Source organism: Mauremys mutica, chromosome 4, assembly GCF_020497125.1.
Source record: "Mauremys mutica isolate MM-2020 ecotype Southern chromosome 4, ASM2049712v1, whole genome shotgun sequence".
Taxonomy (NCBI): domain Eukaryota; kingdom Metazoa; phylum Chordata; order Testudines; family Geoemydidae; genus Mauremys; species Mauremys mutica.
Window position 1 is genome coordinate 87,673,428 of NC_059075.1, and position 19,480 is coordinate 87,692,907.

At 41.8% G+C, this 19,480-nt stretch overlaps 1 protein-coding gene across 1 annotated transcript in view; it reads left to right on the forward strand.

Moving 5' to 3' along the window:
- Positions 1-389: 389 nt before the first annotated feature.
- Positions 390-19,480, forward strand: part of ANO3 (anoctamin 3) — a 370,397-nt gene continuing 351,306 nt past the window's right edge. The window contains exon 1 of the mRNA XM_045016234.1: positions 390-489. The gene's annotated coding sequence lies outside the window, so the exon portion shown is untranslated. The remainder of the gene's footprint in view (positions 490-19,480) is intronic.

The window sequence follows — 19,480 nt, forward strand, 5'->3', positions numbered from 1 at the left end:
CAGTACTCCAAACTATAGCTTGCTGTAGCCTCTCATAACAAACCTCACCTTGTTGACCACTTCTGCTGCAATACCTTTGAGGAAACCTTGTTTCCCCTCTGCTTGTGTTCTCCAGGGATTTGACCTTAATCTCCATCTGTATTATCTTCTTGGGGGAACCTCATCTACTCCTTTGGTTTCTCATCATTTTGGTGCTGACAACTCTCTATTCTGCCTTTTTGGCCCTTATCTCTCTTCCTGAATAAGCTTGTATCTCTCTTTGTCTAGGGTTATAGGAATTGCCATGCTGAGTCAGAACAGTGGTCCACCTAGTCCAATATCCTGCCTCTGACAGTGATCCATACTTCCTGCTTCTGAGGAAGGATAAGAAACGCCCCAGTTGGCTGTCTCAAGAATATCCTACCACGCCCTCAAATTAAATGATAAAAACTGAGCATCTCTTTGGTTCTGAAGGAACTCGTATGTGAAATTACAGAACTGCTAACTGTGGTATGTAACCTATTGTTTAAATCAGCTTCTGTACCAGATGACTCTAGGATAACTAGTGTGATACCAATTTTTAAAAAGGGCTCCACAGGTGATCCTGGCAATGACAGGCTGGTAAGCCTAACTTCAGTACTGGGAAAACTGGTTGAAACTATAGTAAAGAACAATTGTCAGACACCTAGATTAACATGATTTGGGGAAGAGTCCACATGGTTTTTGTAAAGGGAAATTGTGCCCTCACCAATCTAGTAGAATTCTTTGTGGGAGTCAACAAGCAAGTGGACAAGAGTGATCCAGTAGCTATAGTGTACTTAGATTTTCAGAAAGCCTTTGACAAAGTCCCTTTCCAAAGGCTCTTAAACAAAGTAAGCTGTCATGGGATAAGAGGGAAGATCATCTCACAGATCAGTAACAGGATAAAAAATAGGAAACAAAGGGTAGAAATAAATGGTCAGCTCTCACAATGGAGAGAGGTAAACAGTATTGTTTTCCTGGGGTCTGTACTGGGACCAGTCCTATTTTAATATATTCATAAATGATTTGGAAAAAGGGGTAAACAGTGAGGTGGCAAAATTTGCAAATGATACAAAACTACTCAAGATAGTGAAGTCCAAAGAAGACTGCGAAGAGTTACAAAGGGATATTGCAAATTTTATAAATCTGTGGTATGCACTATCTTGAATACTGTGTGCAGATGTGGTCACCCCATCTCAAAAAGGATAAATTGGTTCAGAAAAGGGCACAAAAATTATTAGGAGTATGCAGTGGTGAGCTTCAGCCGGTTCGCAGCGGTCGCGCGAACCGGTTGTTAAATTTAGAAGCCTTTTTAGAACCGGTTGTTCCAGGACAACCGATTCTAAAAAGCTTTTAAATTTAACAAAGGCTCGGGCAGCTGTCTGCCCGGCCCCGGCCCCAGCTCACCTCCCCCTCTCCCCTGAACGCTCCGCCCTCCTTCTCCTCCCCTTCCCCTGCTTCCCGCAAATCAAATGTTTGCAGGAAGCCTGAAAAAAGGAGCAGGCAGGTAAGCCGGGCGTGTGGGGGAGGGGGCGGGACGGCTCCTCCTGGCCCTGGCCGAGTGCCCCAGCCCGGTCCTAGCCAAGCACCCCTGGCTCGGGCTGGTCCCGCCTGCGCGGCTCGGACCCGGCCCAGCTCGGGCACCTTGGCTCCGGCTCCGGTCCCGGTGCCGGCCCGGGAAGTCGGGCCCCGCGGCTGCGGCTGCGGCTCCGGTCCCGGTGTCAGCCCGGCCCGGGGAGTCGGGCCCCGCGGCTGCGGCTCTGGTCCCGGTGCCGGCCTGGGGAGTTGGGCCCTGCGGCTCCGGCGCTGGTCCCGGTGCCGGCCCGGCCCGGGGAGTCGGGCCCCGCGGCTGCGGCTCCGGCGCCGGTCCCGGTGCCAGCCCGGCCCGGGGAGTTGGGCCCCGCGGCTGCGGCTCCGGTGCCGGTCCCGGTGCCGGCCCGGCCCGGGGAGTCGGGCCCCGCGGCTGCGGCTCCGGCGCCGGTCCCGGTGCCGGCCGGGCCCGGAGAGTTGGGCCCCGCGGCTCCGGCGCCGGTCCCGGTGCCGGCCGGGCCTGGGGAGTCGGGCCCCGCGGCTGCGGCTCCGGCGCCGGTCCCAGTGTCGGCAGGGGTAAGGGGCCAGGGCCGGGACTGGGGCAGGGGAGGAGGGGTTGGATCGGGCAGAGGTTCTGGGGGGGCAGACGGGATGGGGAAGGGGGGGTTGGGTAGGCGCCGTGTGGGAGTTCCTGGGGTCTGTTGGGATGGTGGTGGATGGAGTCGGGGCAGTCAGGGGACAGGGAGCGGGGCAAGTTTGGCAGGGGGTGGGGTCCTGGGGGGGAGTTAGGGTTGGGGGTCTTGGGAAGGAGTGGTCAGTGGACAAGGAGCAGGGCAGGGGGGGTTATGGGTTGTGGTTTCTGAGGGGGGGCAGGACGTGGGTGGGGGGTGTACTCACTGGGCGGTTCCCTACCGGGTCTTCGGTGGTGGGTCCTTCAGCCGCCGGAACCGTGCCGCCGAAGACCCAGTAGGGAACCGGTTCCTAAGATTTTGGCAGCTCATCACTGGGAGTATGGAATAGCTTTCATATGAGGAGAGATTAATAAGACTGTGACTTTTCAGCTTGGAAAAGAGAGGACTAAGGGGTGATATGATAGAGGTCTATAAAATCATGACTGGTGTGGAGAAAGTAAATAAGGAAATGTTTACTCCTTCTCATAACACAAGAACTAGAGGTCACCAAATGACATTAATAGGCAGCAGGTTTAAAACAAACACAAAGTATTTCTTCACACAACGCACAGTCAACCTGTGGAACTCTTTGCTAGAGGATGTTGTGAAGGCCAAGATTATAACAGGGTTAAAAAAAGAACTAGATACATTCATGGAGGAGAGGTCCATCAATGACTATTAGCCAGATGGGCAGGGATGGTGTCCCTAGCCTCTGTTTGCCAGAATCTGGGAATGGGCGACAGGGGATGGATCACTTGATGATTACCTGCTCTGTTCATTCCCTGTGAAGCACCTGGCATTGGCCACTGTCAGAAGACAGGATACTGGGCTAGATGGACCTTTGCTCTGGCCCAGTATAGTTCCTCTTATTTTCTTACATTCTCTTTCCTCTGCCACAAACCTTCCCTGTGATATGGATATTTCTACAATTCTTCCTGTCACTCAAACTCATGTTATGGAGTTAATTTTACATCTAAATTTTCACCTAAATTGATACATTTCTAAACACGTCAATTTGGATGAAATATTGTTTTGGGGACAAATATATAATGTCCTATTTTTACATTTTTAATGGAACAATTTGATTTTTTTCACTTTAAAATGACATTCTTTAAAGTAAATTCATTGTTTTGATATAAAAATGTATGAAAAATTCAAGGTCAAAATTGGAACCATATTATCAAAATGTATGATTGGAAGAGACCTTGGAAGTCATCTAGTCCATCTCCCTGTGCTGAGACAGGACCAAACATGTCTTGACCATTTTAATTAAATTTGTTAGAATTTTGTTGCATCAGAAATCTTGGGGATCGGGGGGGAACCTTTTATTTTGGAATTATTTTTTTTTAATTACAATTTCCAACAAAATAGAAAATCCAGTTTTTGCCCATCTCTACTGTATAATCTATTTTGGACCATATTCTTAGCTGAGTTAAATTTCCTCTATTCCCTACCCACCTTCCATTTCTATCTTCATGTTCTGTAGTTTGTAAATTCTTCAAGGCAGAGACTGTGTCCTTTCTTTAATCTCTGTAAAGCACCATGCAAAGTTATGGTGCAGGGGTGGCCAAACTGACTGACCCTCCAAGCCACATACAACAATCTTCAGAAGCTCAAGAGTGGGGAGGCACCTGCCAGGCCTTGGGGCTTCAGCCCTGCTCTTGCTGAAGCCCTGAGCCCCAGCAGGGGGGCCTGGTGGGACTGAACCACCGATATACCAGCAGAGTCACATGCTCCCTCTTCCCCTGATTTTTGCCAGGGTTTCTGGCCCTGCTTGGTCACATGGTGGCACCAGGCCCCCTCCCTGCATGGCAGCTGTTGGAGCCTACAAGCTGGGAGCTGCAGCTGTGGGGAGAGGAGCAGCAAACAGCTGGGAGCTGCAGGGAGAGCTGCTGCTTTTGCTGCTGCTTCTCCCACTATAGCGTCCCTTCCCTGCAGCTAGCCACTGCCTCTCCATGTGGAGCTAACACTTGGGAGCTGCAGGGAGTGGCCACTGAGGGTAAAGAGGGGATGTGCCTGGGGAGGCAAACTCAAGCTATTGGGGGGAGGGGGGGGTCAAACCTTTAAATTGTACACCCCCGACCCCCAGCCATCACCAGTTACCTCTGGCAGAAGTCCCTAGGCCCACCACCCTGCCACCAGGAAGAAGCCCTGAGCTTCCCCCAATCTGGTAGGCGGAGGATGGGCGAGAGTCTGGAATGGCTCTGTGAGCCACACTTTAACTGTAAAAGAGCTGCATGTGGCTCACGAGCCATGGTTTGGCCGCCCCTGTAATGGTGAACCATAAGTTTTTTTGCTGCTAATAAAATACCAGGAAGAATTAAATATAGTGTTGGTCATGATTCTTGTGTAACCTATTTTGTTTTCCAGGGTTTAGGAAAACTATTGCCTAAAGCATGTGTTGTGCAGGGATTAAATGGGACCCTTAGGAGTGAATTTTTTTGTATGCTAATCTAATATTTTAAAACTTAACATAAGTGGAGTACAGCTGACAAACTACACAGTAGCTGCCATGATATATAGCACTTGTATAGCTCTGTATGTCTTCAACACTGGGCAAACATTAACAAATGCTCCTAACAAGCCCATGATTAGACAAGTCTTGTTTTTATTTATATGTGGAAACAAAGATACAGAGAGATTAAGGTGCTGAGTGCTGACAGGTCTCACTGACTTCAGATGGAATTGGGTGCACTCAGAACGTCTGAAAATTAAGTTGCCCAAGGTAGGCAGTCTGAGCCACAATTACAACTTGGAAGAATCCATTCCTGCTTGTAGAGCTGCCTCTCCCTTTTTTTATGTATATGTAAATTGTACATATTGGAACATTTGCAAAGTATATCTACCCAAAATGTATTGTAGTGCTTGACTCTCTTTGGTGACTGACAGTTAAATATGTAATACTAATACCTAGCTATGACATTACTGCTTTTCATCCGAAGATCTCAAAACACTTTATACAGGTGGTGGTATTGTCACCATTTCACAGATAGAAAACAGACACAAGAAATGACTTGTCCAAGGTCACCCAGCATGCCAGAAGTAGAGCTGGAAGTAGAGCTTGTCTCCTGAGTCTTATCACTCTGTCTAGTTGGGCACACACCCTCCCAAATATGTTTGCTTAATTGCTTTTAATCTCTGGATTTCCTGATAAGAAGTGGTATCTCCAAGGGGCAGATTTTCAGCTTGTATAAATCTGTTTATAGCCATTCAAGTTAATGGAACTTTACAACAGCTGACAAATTTATGTGGGCATAAGCTTTCGTGGGCTAGAATTTCTAACACCAAAATAAGCCATGAGTACAGTGATATTGGACATTCTCTTCATAGCTATGTTTACCACAAATATGTTGCAATGTGAGTGTAGGTGGTTGGTGGTGGGTGATGACAATTATTTGTTTTTAATTGAAGAATAAAAAGTAGCTTTCAAAATGTATGTTGGGGGGAAGGCACATAAAGAAAATCCCAATAATATCTAACTGGGCTCTGTTAGGTGACAGTGAAAGCTCTGTGAGATCATTTAGTGGCAGTACTATACCTTAAACCTACTCAAATGATCATTCCACTTAGAACATTTATAAAAACAAACTTAAAACTGTACATTCTAAAATAAAACGTTGATGTTCCAGATGCATAGTGCACAATTAAGTGCAATTGCAGATGACTATAGATATGTAGCTGACTGTAAATGTCACTTTAAAATTCACAACAAATATAGCAGAACACTTAAGGAAATTACTGACAAAAAAACTTTTTAAGACTATATTAATCAATGCCACTACTGCAGAGCCAGGGTTCATCACATTTTATACCTTGTTTATGCATTTAATAACATGCATCTAAAGATGTCAAGCCTTCATGAAAAAATATATGCAATAGAGTTGTGGGGAAAAATCCTGTAAATTATTGTATTAGAGTTTAGTGACTGTTTCATAGAGGTGAGATGTACCAGTAGACAAACTTAAAGCCTGAGGGTTGTGGGAGGTGGGGTGGAGAGGAAGATGGTAGGGGAATATACTCAGATCCATGCATAGGCCAGCTAACCTAGTATTGTAACTAATTCTGTCAGTCTACAAACAATCACCACAAGAAGTGTTCCTGTTGGATCTGCTATACTGTACAGCATGAGTGTATGTGCCAACTGGTAGAGATGTGATGTGGAGAGAAGCTAAACAAATTCTATATTGATCTTCACTGCAGAGGATGTGAGGGAAATTCCCACACATGAACCATTTGTTTTTAGGTAACAAATCTGAGGAACTGTACCAGATTGAGGGGGCAATAGAGGAGTTTTTTGGAAGGAACTGATACATGTATCAGAGTCACCAGGACCAGATGGTATTCACCCAAGAGTTGTAAAGGAACTCAAATATGAAATTGCAGAACTACTAACTGTGTTATGTAACCTATCATTTAAATCCGCCTTTGTACTGAATGATTGGAGGATAGCTAATGTGATGCTGGGATTTTTTATTAAGGCTCTGGGGGTTCCTGGCAATTACAGGCTGGTAAACCAAACTTCAGTACCAGGCAAAATAGTTCGGTTCTTTACTATAGATTCAACCATCACACACACAAATGAACACAGTATGTTGGGAAAGGGTCAGCACAGCTTTTGCAAAGGGAAACTTATGCCTCACCAACCTATTAGAATTCTTTGAAGGCATAAGCAAATGTTTGGACAAGTATGATCCAGTTGTATATGGTGTACTTGGACTTTGAGAAACCCTTTGACACGGTCCCATGACACAGGCTCTTAAGCAAAGTAAGGAGTCATGGGATCAGTGGGAAGGTCCTCTCATGGATCAGAGACTGGTTTTTTTTGTTGGTTGTTTGGTTGTTTTTTTTTTGCTGAGTCATGCTTGAGTTATTTTGGGGGGATGTTCAGACAGCTTCACAGAAATGAATTGACTATGGTCTAAGTATTGAAGAAGGGACTATTTTAGTGAGAGAGGTAATTGGAAGCAGAGAGGGAGAAGAGCAAGGAACCCTGAGAACAGTCAGGCCTCATGGCAATACTTAGGCTGAAGTCTGTTCTATGTAGTGATTTGAGTTCTCAGTAAAGCCAAACCCTAGGAAAAGGCCAAGTTGGGACTATATCCAGTATATGTGGTGACTCCATTCAGAGCAGAATTGGAACTCTCTACATGCTGACATTGCTGTTTCTATCGCATGCCATTTGTCCCTTTTATTGTGTGCAAATTCATGTTGTAATAATAGTGTGCATGTATAATGAATGCTTGAAGTCTGTAATGGCAAGTAACACATGTTCAAGATATTGTGGGGTTTTCATCCCTATTAACATGTGTATATGATACATCAGATATACCATACAAGTTTCAGTGCTACAAAGATGAAGCCACTGTACATTTAAATGCAGCATGCTGGCTTCTTCCAGACATCCTACAAAATTATTTTTTGTAGGACACTGCCTTAAGAATCTAATGGTCCCACTGGGCCAGAGCTCTCTGCAGCTGCAGAAGGCAGCAGGGCAGGGTTTTCCTCTTATTAAATATTAATCTAAATGGGCTTTGCTATTGCAGTGCAGGAGAAAATAAGTATAAATGTGTTGCTTGTACAGGTGAAAGAATATCCCACCTTTCTCTTAGCGAGCCTTTACAAAAAAGATTGGCATTAACAATGATGGTTTTGTTCTTTAGCATCTGCTTTTCTCCTTAAAGTATTAAGTCTCTTATAACACAACAGAATGCCTAGTTGTTTCCATGCCACACATTAGGAAATCGCCCTTTCATCATCAGCTCTCATAATATTAGACAATTGACAGGAAAAGGATATACACTTCTATTGATTAAAAACTGCACATGCTGGTGAATAAAGAATAGACAGCTGATAGATTCTCAGAGTGGCAAAGGTTCAAAGGGATTTGCAGTCTTTCCAACCAATATTTGATCTTTCATTTAATGTAATCACAGACAAATTTCCCCCACCCTAAAAGGACCCTGGTGATAAGGGTGCTGGTATCTAAGAAGGCAGTGTCAAATAGGGCCTGGTCCTGCCAGGCACTGAGGGAGTCTCCTGGCGTTACTCAGCACTCCACATGATTGGGCTCACAATGAGTAATACAACAGGATATGAAAATTGGATGCAAATGGCAATTCACTGTCAGTGTTCAGTGGAATGTCACTTAATGCAAATAACAGCCTCAAGTAAGTTTTGTTTTTGTTGGTTTATTTATTTTTATTAGATAGCATTAATTCTCTCTCTCCTTTCTAAATTTAGCAAATTCTAATGATAATAAATGCAGACCTGTGCTAGAGATCCTGGGCATCAAATGCATCTTAAACAAGTTTTCCCCCAAGACTCTTCCTTGCTGAAATTATAAATGACAATTTAAAATCTCTTATCTTGACTTAGTTGATCAATTTTGCATTGCAGCAGTAATTATTAGAATTAAATTAATACTTAAATATGGGCATATAAGTAAGATATAATGGGAAAATTAAAGGAGCAGGAATCTTAACTGGGGGCCTGTTCCATGCAGTCTTTATTCATACCAAAATCCTGTTTTATTATCCCTTATTGTCACCACATCCAAATGTTGGTATTGTTAGTTGCAAAGCTAAAATTAAGTGACTCATAATTGTCTTGGTAAATCTGACCACCACTAGCAGGTAGATATTGTTTTTATATGCAAACATGCAAGGAAAGTCAAATTATCCTCAGTGATGTAGATTGTTTCCAGTGGATTTCCTGATTCAAATGTGTTTGCAAAAATATGAAGCACCTCTGTGAAATGCAGGGATTAATGAACAATTTGGGTGGGAAATATGATCTCCATTTTACCCAGCTAGATTTAAAAATGAAATTCTATATGAACCTTTTTTCATGCTCTGAGGTGTTCAGATAGCTTTTTTTATTCTCATTTTGCATTCCTTTGTAATTCCAGATCCTAGTATAAGTTCATTTTGGTCTTGACAAAATCTTTTTTAATTGAAAAAGCCTTACCAGCCTGATTTTTTTTTCAGACTCAAGTGGTTCTAACAGTTTGATATTTCTTTTAAACATCTAAGCTTTTGATATTTATTAACAAAATTGAATTCATACCCCTAAAGGGATTGCATGTAACTTTTATCTATTATTATGACTCAATCTTATCCAAAGCCCACTGAATTCAACAGAGTCTACCATTGACTTTAGTAGACTTTGGATCATGTCCTTGAATTTGTGTAATGTAACTTTTTTGTCTATAGGAGTCTGCTGTGTGCAGCTGCAGGAAGCCATTTTGAGAGGCACAGTTCAGTGCGGCCTGATATATAGGAGACACTCATGGATATGTTGTTTATGTTGACTCTTTAAGTAAAAGGAAGATAATTTTGATTGTAAGCTTGTGCTTGCTCTTTATCTCTGGGAAAGAATAGCACAAATCTTTTTGGAAGGCCACTCATAGCTAGTCTTAATACTGATATAAAATACCGTAGCCATAAATGTTTGGAGATGCATTAGATTTAGTTGTTATATGGAGTCAGTCTGCAACCCATATTCATACTGAGTAGTACCTTATTCTGTAAGTATTCACTGGTGTTGCATGCAGATTAAGGCACTGCTCTGTATGAATAAGGGTTGTAAAGTCTAACCCATAGTTGTAGTGGAAGGTTACATGGATCCTGTTGTAGGCCCTAAAGGTCACTTTAAGCCTCTCCAGGATTTAAACTTCAACAAGCTTTTTCTTAAAGTCTGGTTCTCTACATGAAAGCTGAATTAATTTTAGATGTGTGTGTGTGTGTGTGTGTGTGTGAGAGAGAAGAGTTCGAGGCAGCAACTCCACGATGGGTGATTCTGGTAGATTGACAGTTTAAAAAAAATGAAATCCAATCTTTAATTTCTTTTTTCTTTTTTTTAAGTAAATCAACAATAGAACAACCAGACCCCAGGCCTGCAGAAATCAATCAGATTGAACTGACTGTAAAGTCATGCACTGCATTGAAAGAGCATCATTAACATGCCAGTTATGATTAGATATCTGTTCAGCTTTACTATTCAAGGACAGAATTTTACAGACTTAGCTAAACCTTACAGTTAACCTGACAGTTAAAGGTCTTGTATTAAGTAAAACTTTCAAACTTGGTTACAGATTGTTTAAACAATCTCCACTTAACCATAAATATGTGAAAGATACGTGTGAAGCCTACATTTTTTTTTAGAGAGTTACAGGTCCATTGCCCTTTATTTTGTACAATAATTTACACCAGAGCAAAGTGGGTGTAAAATGCTATCCGATCACTATGGTGGTGTTCTAATACTATCTCTGTACTGACTTAGTTGACTATACAAAGTAAAGAGCAATGGAAAAGCAAACTGCATGGTTTGGTTATAAAAGCTGAAGGCTAGGTCAGTGGGTTGCTCAACTGGAAATTAGAATGATGGTGTATTAACTACATCAGTACCACACAAGTCATTGGTGCTGTGCATAGGCACAGCATTCTTCTCACACTGATCACAGTCACTCACACATACTCAGGCCTTGATCCTGCCTTGTGATCATTCTGTGTGGTGGTATGTAGCTGCTCTTCAGGTGAGTTATCAGTAAGTGTTGGTTCTCTGTGCTTATGCACAGCTCATCATAGGGTCAGGGCTAATCTCCTAAAATAATGAATACAAAAGAATTACCAATACAATTGTCAAAGTGGGTATGTAAAATCTTCCTTTTTCTTTTGTTTATTTCTGATAACTAAATTTATTTGGCAAAAAGACTGCTACAATTCCTTCAAAAACTTCCCATAAAATATTTGTTTCTTACAGACAAAATTTTGCACCTGCACTTCATGCAGTCTTTTTCCTGACACAATCATGGATGCAATTCACTGAGTGGCAGGGGGAGGGGGTGGGACTCAGTTTGACAATTAGGCTCCAGGGTGACAACCTGAAGTCAACAGGAGTTTTGCTGTTGGCTTCAATAGGACTAAGATTTCACCCCAGGTTTCTTACTGTATATTAGAGTACCAACACCGAATGTGCACACTCATTCTGAAGAAACTGGTCATAAGTGTGTATATGTGAATAGATTGTGTGCAATTTTTGCTTTAAAAAGCTTGGTCACTTCTGCAAGAGGATCAAACACACTTGTTGCAAAGAAAGTCACTCAAAGATGTTCAATGTGTTTTTATTATACAGCTTCCTATTCTTGTGGGGTAGTCCTTGGTGGATTACATTAATAGTTTAAAAAATGAATACCTGACCAGAATTTAAAAGAAAGTTGAATAGGATCTAAGTAATTTTTGAAAAAACAGCATGATCTTTTTCAGATCCTTTTGGAGCTGGTTGTGTAGGTTTGTGAGATTCATCTTAATCTTCTAGGAACAGGAGTGTGATGAACACTGAGAAGTGCCCAAGATAGAACATAACTTGATGGTTTGAAAAGATATCCTTTGTAATGGAGAAATTTTGCCAGGCAAGCATTTGTTTTTGTCTTCCATATGATGTCCACTTTGACTGTGAAGGGGAACAATATTTTTTAAATAAATACTCCTCTATGTACTAGCAATGGAAACAAACTACAAAAATCTGGATCTGAACTTCTAACAACCTAAATGTTATGGAGTGTGTTTTTTGTACTTTATTTTTAAAAAAAAATCTGTTCCCTTAGGTATCTTCTTTCATGCTGTCTGAGGCTGCCTGAATGGGGAATATGTTGCTGCTACTATTCTGGCAACTGGAATAGGAAAAACCTGTTTGTGGCAGCATTGCATCACTACATTTAGCCAGTCTGAGTCTCCTCCTCAGCTACTTTAGTACTACTTCAAGATTTCCCTTTATAACATCTTGATATCCCCTATGTTTACTTATAGTATCCCAAGACACTGATGCAGGGCAGACTGGTTACTCATTACATGTGATGTTTCTTGGCAGGATCCTCCTTCTAAGATCTAGCTGCGTAGAATAGCTGATAGTGTTTTGTGACCTTCTGCAGAAGAACTTTACAGCTACATTTACTGGAATTAAACTAGAAAGCTACATTTTTTTCATGTAATGAACTAACCTGATTATTTCTCTACCAATTGAAGGTAGCTGAAGTGGCTAAGACTGGGTTTATATTCTCTTCCTGACCAGAAACACAGTTACTCGTAAACTGCAAGTCAGATAAGAGAGCATCCTGGGGGCCATCTCTGTTGTATATTTATAATCAGGAGGCTTATGTTATGCCATTCTTTGCTCCCAATATCTTATTTTTTCTTTTGTTTCCCTTGCAGCAGGTCTCACATATTCAACACCTTTAAAATACCCCAAAGGTTGGTAACATTCAAAGAGTTATCGCTTGGGCTCATGTTTCATTCCCTCACCAGTGTGAATTAGTGAGGATAAAACTGTTCTCTCTCCTACATTTGCTAAGTTCAAAGTTTGTAACAAAGCTACCACGTGTTGTCAACAGGACACAACCTTCAACACCAAAAGAATAGGTCTGTCACTTGAGCTGAAAAATTAACTAAAGAAGTTGCTGAACACTAGTTTATAGAGTCTGTCACTGGAGGAAGACATGCTCATGCTACTTATAATGCAACTGCTGGCTATTACCACACTTTTTATTATTGGCAATGTGGAGACACAATCAGAAATCCCTTTTGGTTTGTTCCCATCACTGAATTTGAATTTGACAATTTTAACCATTTGAACTGGCAGCTCATTGTCTGATATATGTGGGCAGTTCTGAGTCTTAGCAAACTGTTTGAAAGTGATGATAATTTATGAATCTTCTTACTCCTGCCATCCTTTTTATATTGGTTATATAGGGAAGAAACAAAAGAAATATGCAGTGGAGTTAATATTCTAGGAGAGGTTTACAACAGGATAGTTCATCTTGGTTAGAAATGCCATTAAAGAGGAGTATGTTCATGTGAATCTCAAAACAAACAAAACCACAACAACCTCTGTGGGAAGCAGTTGGAAGTATTGGAATAAATATATTCATGGTATTTCTAAAAACACTGAAAACCGCAACAACTAGATATGAACTGAGAGGCTTCTACTACTATTCTTTATCTTGTCTAAAGTTTCTTCAAAGATATGTGACTAGTGTGATGTGATTTAAGATTAGTAGTAATGAGTACCCAGACTGATCAAAATATGCATTTCAGGTAGCACTGGTCGGGAAAATAGTTGAAAATTTTCACAAACATTTTCAACCTCCCCCCTCATATTTTTCACTGAAACAATTATTTTTTAAAAAGTTTGAAATTGAAAAAGAAAATGGAAATTATTTCTCTCCTTTTTTCACCCAATTCTCCCCTTCCAGCTCTTTTTTTCTTGTGTGTGTATGGGGGAAATGAACAGAAAGCAAGGGGAACCCTACAAAAAATTCATTTTGACCAAAAAAACCCACCACCCCACTCAACTTTTGAACGATACAGAATTGTTTTTGTGAAAGGGTTTAGTTAGTTGTTCATTGAATAAATGTCATCCAGTTCTAATGTCAGGTTTCTGCTTTTTTGGAGCCTTTGAAGAGATGCAAAAATAGAACTAAAAGAACCTTCAATCCCCTCCAGTTCTCACCTGCCTTCTCTTTCAATACATATAATGACTTTTAGCATCCTCTTATTCTAGTGTTACATTATTTCCTCATATAGTTACTCCTATTCTTCTGCCACCTTCCCCTTCCAACAAAACAAACAGCTCTGTGTTTGACATACAGAACTGATGTCATCACCCAATATTTCACTGGGCCTCTTTGACATGTAGAAGAAAATAATGCAGCTCCACATTCCAAAGGTAAATATCTCTACTGGCAGAAAAATCTTCTAGGATCAATTCTTAATCTCTTCTGAAATTACACTTACACTTTGTATAGTGTTGCCAAGTGGGGGGAGAGACTTTCCAATGCTGTTTGAATTTAGTTTATCTACTACTGGTTTTGAAGTTATTCCACATACAGTACGTTATCTTGAAATAAAGCCATTATGCTGGTTTTGCTGCTGCACAGTAAATGACTGTCTGCAATTTACAGTAAAATTTATCCCACACTTCAGTAGCAAACTGGTACAGTTAAAAATATAACTGGCAATTTGGGGATGAATGTTCATTGTACAGGTGTATTATTAACATATGTGTAGTGTTCTCAGCTTAATTCCCTAAGTCAAGTAGCTGAAAGTGAAATATGGATGGTAACTCTCATGAGCACATGTCCCCTTTCCTGCTGAACCAAGAGTAAAGTGTTGAGTTGGATGTTGTACACTGAATTAGAACCAATGTGATACAGGCATGTGAAGCTCCCAGGAAATATGCACTGATCACCTATTGGCAGTTTTCAGGTTGATAATTACATGTATTTTAATTTTTTTAAGAGTCAAATGACAAACTATGAACAGTGCATATAGGGTCTGATTCTCCAGTCTGCTAATGCCACTCTGTGCCAAGTAGTATTCTTAGAGCTGTTCCTATAGGTGCAGGTGGCTCCAAAAAGATGGAGAAGTTGTCATGCTATTCTGGTACTAAAGAATGAAGGGTTCAATTCCCTGCTCTGCCATAGACTTCCTGTGTGAGTATGGACAAGTCATCTACCCTCTCTCTCTCAATTTCTCATCTGTAAAATGGGGACCAAAGCTTTTCCTTTCCTCAGATTTGGTATGAGGATCAAAAACATTACTACAATACCTGTATGCCTTACCATCTTGAATGTGTCCAGATAAGTACTTAAGGCAGACAGAACAGTTAACCTCTGAGATTTGGAAAACTTTTGCTTCAATCTGAGTTATCATTCAAGCTAGGGTTGCCAACTTTATAATCACACAACACTGACCACCTTAGCTCCACCCCCGGCTCACTGCATTCCCCCTCCCTTGGTGGCTTGCTGTCCCCCACCTTCACTCACTTTCACTGACCTAGGACAGGGGGATGAGATGGGGAGGGGGTGAGGGCTCCAGGATGGGACTGGGGATGAGGGGTTTGGGGTGCAGGAGGGCACTTCAGGCTAGGGGAGGGGGCCGAGGGATTCGGAGTGCAGGAGAGTGCTGCAGGTTGAGGCAGAGGGTTGGGGTGTAGGAGGGGGTGTCAGTTCAGGGCTGGGAGTGCTGGCTCTGGGGTGGGGCCGGGGATGAGGGGTTCATGGTATGGGAGGGGGCTCAGGGCTGGGGCAGTGGGTTGGGGTACGGGCTCTAGGATGGGGCTGGGGATGAGGGGTTTGGGGTGCAGGAGGGGGCTCTGGGTTTGAGGGGGCTCAGGGTTTGGGCATGGGCTTCCCTCCAGTGGCTCCCAGTCAGCAACACAGTGGGGATGCTAAGGCAGGCTTCCTGCCTGTCCTGGCACGGCGGACCGTGCTGCACCCCAGACGCAGGTCCAACTCCTAGGCAGAGGCATGCAGGCAGCTCTGCATGCTGCTCTCACCTACAGACACTGCCCCCGAGATCCCATTGGCCGGTTCCCAGCCCATGGGAGTGCAGAGCCGGTGCTCAGGGTGGGGGCAGCGTGCAGAGCCCCATGGCTTCCCGGCCTAGGAGCCAGACCTGTTGGCCACTTCTGGAGCATAGCGCAGTGTCAGAACTGATAGGTACTAGCCTGCCTTAGCTAGGCAGCACCACCGACAGGACTCTTAACAGCCCACTCAGTGGTGCTGACCAGAGCTGCCAGGGTCCCTTTTCAACTGGATGTTCCGGTTGAAAATTGGACACTGGTCACCCTAATTCAAGCAGATGCTCAGATTTTCATGTGGTTGGTTCATATTCATCTAATCCTGTTCACTGATCCTTATTTAAAAATTGGTTTGTATTCCTGATTTCATTAGGCCAAACTTTCTGGTGGTATAATTCCGATGGAGAGTTTGACCTAATGTGTTGGAGAGAGAATTATCTACTAAAATATTATTATATGGGATCTATTATCTTAAGTAATATTACATGTGAAGAAATTTAAAAGCATCAGCACTTCCAAGCAATATACTATTGAGAATATAAAACAGAGTTCTCTGCAGACCAGTTTGTAGTAAAATCCTAACTAGCCTGTAATGTAAGCTAAAGGGCTTTTTTAGAGACTCCAATGTATTCAGGAAGTCTCTTTGTTTAGATAAGCAATAAATATTTCTTTCTTCAGGAGCCTGCAAAATTTCAACAATGGGAGTAGGGGGAAAGTAACAGTTTCTTTTCAAGTTAAAAATACCTGGCTTGGCTGAATTTGTGTTTGAGATAATCCATGTCAGTGCACACCAAACATAAACTGATTATGGGAAGGAAGAGAAAACTACTGTCCTTTCATAAGTAAGGGGAATCTTCCACTAATAGTGTACATCAGAGCACATTTCCTATTAAGCTATGACTCTGAGCCCCAATGTATTTTGCCTGTATATAAAGTATGCACATTTAACTAACATCTTATTGCACTGTATTTTTTTTTACACTTTATAGTAGTCGTCGCAATTCACACAATTAACTCCTGTTGTATATTGCAACCAAGTCTAATAAATGTTCTTTGTTCTTTACTCATTTTATTACAAAATAAAGAACTCAGGAACAAATTTTCAGCCACAGATTTGCATTTCCATAAACCAAGCTGAGGGTTTCTCCTGCATGGGAGAATCCTCTTGTAGTGTAGGGCTGTGGCAGTGGCATTAATTCCCCTTCTTGCTCTCCCAATGTGCGTGTTTATATGTGTGGGGGGGAAGGTGACCAGAGGAAAAGAGGTGAAGCAAAAGGTGCCTCTGATCCCCAGTTGCCACAAGAGCTCTGAGGAGTCATGATTAGGTAGGCATAAATTAGAAGAGTTGTTTTCTAATTTATTACAAGGCTTGGAAACCATAAATGTGGCTTAAAGCCACTTTTGTACCCCACTTCTGTCCCCTTCTTGTATGCCAAATCCTTCTCAAAGTATCCAACTCTTAAGTTCTAAAAGAAAGTCTGTATTCAGTAGTAATCCAAGTTATCTTCTGTCTTTCCTAGAATGTTTGTGCTTGTAGAAGTTTCTATAGCAGATGAATAAAGTCAGCATTTTTATTTCTGCAACTCCAGCATTATTCTCCTTGGGTCCTCATAACTGCTTCCCACAACATCTGCATACATGTGATTGCCCAATCACTGCACTCCGCCAGGGCACTGAAAGAACATTTGCGCTCAGGTAACTGGCATCACAGGAGGTGCTTCATATTTTGAGAGTCTCTGCCACAGTCATAGGGGGCAGGGGTGTAGCATCACTTGATTGTCTGTCTCTCCTGACTGGCCAAGTCCAGTGCAGTGTCAATTAAGGCAATGTCATTTAGTCAAGAGGTGATCAGCACCAGGTAGAAGGTGCTCAACTGGTGGGAGCCAGATCACAAAGGCTACGGGTTCATTCTTTACTCTAGTTTGCCAAAACTGAACCCTTGTCTTTTTGTTAGAATAGCTCAGTGGTTTGAGCATTGGCCTGCTAAACCCAGGGTTGTGAGTTCAATCCTTGAGGGGGCCACTTAGGGATCTGGGGCAAAAATCAGTACTTGGTCCTGCTAGTAAAGGCTGGGGGCTGGACTAGATGACCTTTCAAGGTCCCTTCCACTTCTAGGAGATTGGTATATCTCCTATTATTATTATTATTATTATTATTATGTGAATGTTTCCTTTGGTTTGACCTGTGTGCAATGACCACCCCTGAGTTTGGTTGTTTCAAATGAACTTCCGAACCCCAAGGTGAGATTGGTGCAGAATCAGAGTTTCGCTTAGTTGTGCCAAATAGGTGTGGCTTTTTTTTAAATCAATATGAACTTGCTCAGATTAACTTGAAAGGGGGCTCAGAGACTGATGAGTTCTTTATCATATTGTGATCTGAGTGTAGAGTTTGTTGAAAAGTCCAGATTTGGTGGGCATTGTATGGTATCTTAGGGCTGGTCTACACTGGGGAGGGATCGATCTAAGATACGCAACTTCAGCTACGTGAATAGCGTAGCTGAAATCGAAGTACCTTAGATCGAATTACTTACCGTCCTCACGGCGTGGGATCGATGTCCGCGGCTCCCCATGTCGACTCCACTACCGCCGTTCGCATTGGTGGAGTTCTGGAGTCTGAAATCGATTGCTACCCGCCGATCCGGCCAGTAGTGAAGACGTACTCTTAGTCTTTGGTGTGGAAAATTTGCACACGTAAATTACCAGGATTTTGTAATGCTGCCATCTACTGGGCACATTCTTTCATGCTGTTACATTTGGGTGTACTTTGAACATGAGCATCATTCAAGTTGGAGCTAGATATATTTGGTCCATTCATTGAACAGCCTTTGCGTGTACTCCTGATCTTGTCCTGCACCTCGTATCATTTTGACTGATTTATTCACTTGGTGTAACAATCCATTACTACAAAAGATAGTGGTAGTGGATTGTGGCATCATTGTATGAACCAGATGAGAACTAAAAAATTTAGATTGAGATTACTATAATTAGCAATTATGAAAAAGGAACTAATGAAATGCTTACTGCATGCTACTCTTAAAGTGCATTATATGTGCACTTTTTAGAGCATGGATACAAGGAATGTATCTGGTTCTGTACTTTGTTCTTTTACCTCAAATTTAGAGGAATTTGCTTTAGGGCCAAATCTAATTTTTTGTGCTTTGATGTTACAAAATGTTGCCGGGTTTTTGGAAAGGATTATTTTTTTAAATTATTGTAATAAATTTTTTGGAAAGACAATGATTTCAAATTGAATTGGCCCAAATCAAACCGTGTTTTGTTTTGGTTTCAATTAAACTATAACCCAATGAGTTAAATCATAGAAGAATATATTCATCAAAATTATGTCAAAGAATTTTGTTGAAAAATAAGGTTTTCTACAAAAGTAATTTCTCACAAAAATCTTAATTTTTAAAGAATATTTCAAAACAATTTTGAAAGTACTTACTTTCAAAAAGATTTTGTTTGAATCACCAGCCTCTTCGTTATTGTTGGGGAAAACTTTCAATGGTGGAGTTGAAGCTAGATAAATCCAGTCTGAAAATAAGATTTTAACAGTGAGAATAATTAACCATTGAAACTAAGGTTGATTCTCCTTCCCTGATCATTTCTAAATCAAAATTGGATGTCTTTTTTTCCCCTTCACCTGAACGGTATGCTGTAGAATTTTTGGAAAGTTCTATGGCCTGTTATGTACAGGAGGTCAGATTAGATGATTGCAGTGGTCCCTTCTGGCCTTGGAATCTATTAAAACAATAAGTGAGAGAGATTTATTCACACTTTAACTATTCTAATTCCTCCCACCCACCCCAAAAACTTTATTTCCTCCTGGGAAGTTTCCCTCAAAACTCCCATTAAAAAAAATCCCATTTTCTAGCCAGCTCTAGTCAGAGCTGAATTGATTGCCAATCCAAAATCTAAAAGTGA